Below are 5,529 nucleotides of genomic sequence, written 5' to 3' on the forward strand. Positions count from 1 at the left end.
GTGAATTGGGCTAATTCTAAATTTCTTTGCAATAATTAAGTCCTATGGTTAGCCCAATTAACCCCTTGTGCCTAGAAAGTGTATCTATTGATCTACCGCACAAAAGTTTAGCAACCTATGTTCCAATCCTACTCTAGCATGGCAATTCTATGAATGTAAATGACAAGAATTGAATTGATCAAAGTAAATGCTCAAAGTAAATAGAGAAGGAGGAACGCGGTGATGTTTTGCCGAGGTATCAGAGAGTCGTCACTCCCCACTAGTCCTCATTGGAGCACCCACGCAAGGGTGTAGCTCCCCCTTGATCCGCGCAAGGATCAAGTGCTCTCTACAGGTTGATTCTTCGACACTCCGTCGTGGTGAATCACCCACAACCGCTCACAACTTGAGTTGGGTCATCCACAAGCTCCGCCGGATGATCACCAAACTCCCAATCACCACCAAGCCATCTAGGTGATGGCGATCACCAAGAGTAACAAGCACAAACTCTCACTTGACTACGACAAGCCTAATGAGAAGGGTGGATGCACACTTTGCTACTCTTGATCTCACTAATGAGGGCTCTCTTTGGGATTCTCAAATCTCAATCACCTCACTAGGATCTTGCTCTTTTTGGCACTCTCAAAGGTGTTTCTCAGCTGTTGGAATGAGCAAAAGTACCCCACACATGAATAGAGGAAGTATTTATAAGCATGGCTGAAACGAACCATTATGTGCCTCTACGGAGTGACCGGATGCATTAGATGCGATGCCGGACGAGGAGCTTGAGTCACCCTCTTGAACTATGTGGACCGATCCTTCTTAATAATCCTCAATTCGGACCATGTTGACAAAGTTGTGCAGGCCGTAGGCCTAGACCTAGTGGTTCTCCATCGAGGCTTCATACTCGGAGAGTCGGAGACCCGTCGCAGGGGCTGGCCGGCGACGGACGGAGCGCCCTTCAGGAGTAGATGTGACCATGAGATCCGTATCGAGTCGTACAGGACGACTGGCCCGAGCTGGTCGGGTAGATCTGTTGTGGGTCGAAGTTACCTGCTCATTAGGTTGACTTTGAGTCAAACTTACCAGAGCTAGGGTTTCGGCAAGTTTGGTGTCGACCCGATCGATGGAGTTGAGCAAGTCGGTGTTGTCGATCTGCCTCCTTTTGTAGCGAGGAAGCGGACGACGGGTTGTTGGCGTGGCTGAAGACGACGCTGGCGTGGTCGGAGCCAGATCCACCGTGGTCGAGCTAGATCCTCCATGGTCGGAGTCGTAGCCGATGCAGGTGAAGCAGTGGTCGGCGCAGATTGAACTCGCACCTCCTCGAGGTCATGGCGATGAAGTCATCGAAGCTAGTGGTCTAGGTGATCTGGCCGATGGTGAACATGAGGTCGTTCGGCGTAGCCATGGAACCGGGGATGATGACCATCTTGTTCGCCTGGAGAGCAGTACGCATACCCCCTACCTGGCGCGCCACTGTCGACGAAATATAGTCGACAGTCTACCTAAGGGTATGCCCAAGGTAATAGATTATCGGCAGACAGATGCGCAAGCAACGAACAAGATGGTTACGCAAGACAGACACAAGGTTTTATCTAGGTTCGGCCGCCGTAAAGGCGTAATACCTACGTCCTGCATCTGATTGTATTGCTGTATGTCAATGAGAGATGTTTTTTTAGATGGGTCCCATGTCCGCTTTATATAGTCCAGGGGCAGGGTTACAGATCTAGAAACTAATCATAGTCAGTTACAACTGCCATAGGTAGCCAGATAAGGATTCCTATTCTAACCGACCAGAATCTTGTTTGATCTCCAAATCTACCTTGATTCCTTGCGCGGGATTCCGAACAGGTTGGCTGGGCTGCGCGTCGTCTCCAGTGGGCCGGACCCCCTGATCCGGGCCAGCCCAAGCCTAGCCGTAAGGGTATAGGGGTTAATACCCCCACACACGCCATCCACCTCCTACAAGCAATGTTTAGTGAAGCCATGGCCCCAGCCCCCAGCCCACCCATATCTTGGGCATGCCCCCTCGCGTACTAATAAAGTTGTTCTGATGTCTTAAGCTCTCCCATGCAGCCTTGTGTAATTATAATTCAATTTGGTTATGATTGTTAGGAAATTCTAAATTATATATTTGTTGGATGTTATTATCATGAAGTTCTCTGGACAACATGATTTCTTGCACTTTGATTTATAATCTTTGGAAGCAATCCTAAGTAATATAATATTTAAAAACAATCTCCAACTTGGCCAAGTCCACGTTAGGACCCAATTTAGCTCAGCCCACAAATATTTAATAGGAGATTGCCTGTGAGTTGCAATAGGACAAAAAATGCACAAGATGTTTGGTAGCCAAACTAAAATCAAGATTATGATAATTAAATTTGCATGTGTTGTACCAAATCAATGACAAAAATATAATTGATGATGAACTAACACATGATTAAGTGATTAACCAAGTGTTACAAGGTTACAATATTATCACAAACCAACATATCACCGACACCTTAACCCAAAACCAACACATCGAGGTCAACCTATCACTCATCATTGCAAAGATCAACAAGACTTTTTTTTGCTAACCTACTTCGAATCTGCATAGTAAATATACCAGTTCATATATGTACCAGCTACATTTTTTATTCCTAGCCTATAGAATGTCCTTAGAAATAGACCCTCCCACCTCCTGCAGGGCAAGCACTCCATGGCTCTAAAAACGTATTAGTCTGAAAACAAGTTAAATCTATACTGCAAACGGAAAAACAAAGAAACAAAAAACACATTAGTATTTTGTAGTGCAGTCTGAACATCGCGCTACTTTGAGATTGAACATAGCTTGCATAACACCACCCCGGTGTATCTTATACATGACAATTTATGTAGAAGCAAAAAAAAACACTGAAAAACATGTGAAGCACTACCCAGACACAAGCTGTATCAAACGTGTGAAGAACATTATGCATCTTAGACAAGACCTGAATCTACTGGATGGAGTAGCTATTTTTTAATGTTAAAAATGGCACTAGAATCCTAGTGTCATGAAATGCTGCAGCTCTATCCTTTGTAAAATGCATGATGTGCTGATGAATCATCTGCAAATTTCATATGGTCTGATAAAACAGTCATATGAATGATATAGCACTGTGTTTGTATATCACAGATAGACAGTCATATAAATGATATGGAGTCCATTTTGGTGTTAGATTTTTCACTCAGCTTCCTCCATGGTATGCACATAAAGTAACTTATGCTATTTTGATCATTCGACTACTATCACATTTTCTGTTTGCAGTGTTTCCTATCCTTCCTGTGATGATTTATTATTACCCCTTGAATCCTCAAATGGTAGTTGGGGCAGTATCCTCATTGTATAGAAGGTTTGCCATATGTACAGAACCTAGGCATTCGTGCTGCCTTTTTTTTCAGAGATTAGAGAAGGATGAGGAATTTCTTCATCCCCGCTCATGGATTGGGAAATTCTGACTGACGAGCAGCAGAATTTCTTGAGGCCCCTAGTTGCAGCAAGGTACGAGCCTTCATGGGATTGTGAGAATCTCATCGTCGTTTTTCATGGCTAAGTGAGCTATAAACCTAAACAAAACAAGGAGAGTTGTTATTTTTCGTAGCTAAGATAACTATAAACCTGAACAAAACATGAAGAGCTGTCATTTTTTATGGTTAAAACAATGATACTTGAATCCATAGTCATTCTAGCTGCCCAAACTAAATAATAATGAAGTTGCCACTTAGTTTAAATTTCAGAAAGTTACCTTTTTATATTTGTGGCTGGCGCCTCTCCTTCCAAAACTCTGAAAGATAAAATTTGTCATGTATGTGACACTTGAATGACATCCCAAGATTTAAACCTCAAGTAGAGATCTTAAGCGATTGAGTAACCAGCCACAATAAAAGTTGTCTGGCTTGATATCACGATGAAGAAACACCCTCGTGTGCATGTACTCTACCCTGGCTATCTGTATGAATTATGAAAACAACAGGAAGGCATTAACTTGGAGAAAATCCACCAAATAAAAATTAAAAGATTTGAGAATTTGCCCATCAATTTTATAGGTATGTTGCCATACAGGTAACAAAAGTTATTAAAAAACAAAAATGATATGACCCGAAAGAGAAACTAACCATCTGATCAGCTGCAATCAATAGGGACGAGGTGTCGGGGCTGGCCAGATGGAGGGCATCTTGATGAGAATCTATGACGACAAGAGTTATAGTCAATTAATTAACCAAATAACTGACTGAATTTTAAATTGGTCAAGAGTCAAGACATTCAATTTTCAAGTCATTAGCCAAGCTCAAGAACATTACAGCAAAGTTGTTGGTATCAAAGTTCTACCAAAGTTTGCAAACTCAGGAAAAGAGAATCAGGTCAGGTACCAAACTAGTTAAGAAATCAAAACCTTTTCTAATCCCAAACATCTTTAAAATAGAATCACCAAACGCCTTTCCTACATTTCCTCAAACACCTGGTCGGCATTGCATCAGCCAGTAGCAATGATCGTAGCAGGCCGCTGCCGAGATGCGAGCATGGGGAGGTATGAGCTGGCACGATGCGCATACCTCGATTGACGATGATGTCCATGCGAAGGTCATGGTGGCGCCCGGACGCGCCGCCGCATCCCCACGTCACGGCGGTCATAAGCGATGGAACCGCAATGGCCACAATGGAGCAGCTCTCCTTCCCCGCCGGATCGAGGTGCCCCTTACGATCGGTGCTTCAACCCCCTCCACAGCCGCACAGACCACAGAGTGCGTGGGCTCTGAGATACCCAATAAGCCCTGGCGTCCGTCCTCGTCATGTGATGGTGTGGAGGCGATGGGGGTGACAGCTGGCGTTGGATTGCTGTGGCCGGGAGCGGCCGGCAGCCGTGCGGTGCCTATGCCCTGGAGCTCCAGACGGCTGGGGGAGGTGTCCTGATGTGGGGAGGCAGGAGTTGCTGTGGTGGCGAGGTGGACGGCGGCGGCGGCCAACAGCCGGAGAATGGCGGCGTCCGCTCCTGAGGAACCTACGACGGCGCGAGCGGTTTTTTTCGAGTTGAACGTGGAGGCGGCTGATGAAAGTGAGGAGGGGATTTGAGGGAGAAAGGATAAGGTCGAGTGTGTGAAATTATGCGGTGAGCATGCGCGGGAGGGGAACATTCAGCGCGCCTCAAAAATGAGCTCGCGGTATGGCTGGTGGGGGGGGGGGGGGGGGGGGGGGGGGGGGGGGGGGGGGGCGAAATCGGCGCCGCTAAAAATCTGGGGGCAAAAAAATTGAAATTCCACGGCGGCTGAAAATCTTGGGGCAAAAAAAAAAAAAAATTAAAACTCCACAGCCGACATAAAAGATGAGAACTTGAAAGTTGAAACATGGTTTTAGCATCATAAATAATTTAAAATGAAAGAGTTATCAACTACAACAGTGCATGAGAATATGATTTTGGTGCATGATCATTCTATAAAAAATACACAAACTTACATATACTAATTAAACCCATGGGTTTGTTATAAGAACACATAGGTTTACATAAAATGTATATATAACAAACCCAT

At 44.9% G+C, this 5,529-nt stretch overlaps 1 long non-coding RNA gene across 1 annotated transcript; it reads right to left on the minus strand.

The window, feature by feature from the left end:
- Nucleotides 1–2,417: 2,417 nt before the first annotated feature.
- LOC136463082 (uncharacterized) lies at nucleotides 2,418–5,094 on the minus strand. Its single transcript, XR_010760906.1, has 4 exons — nucleotides 4,558–5,094; nucleotides 4,120–4,190; nucleotides 3,750–3,953; nucleotides 2,418–3,570 (listed from the first exon to the last, which is right to left on the minus strand). It is a non-coding gene; the product is annotated as an uncharacterized lncRNA (long non-coding RNA).
- Between the last annotated feature and the right edge of the window lie 435 nt (nucleotides 5,095–5,529).

The sequence above is a fragment of the Miscanthus floridulus genome, chromosome 7, assembly GCF_019320115.1.
Source record: "Miscanthus floridulus cultivar M001 chromosome 7, ASM1932011v1, whole genome shotgun sequence".
In the NCBI taxonomy this organism is placed as follows: domain Eukaryota; kingdom Viridiplantae; phylum Streptophyta; class Magnoliopsida; order Poales; family Poaceae; genus Miscanthus; species Miscanthus floridulus.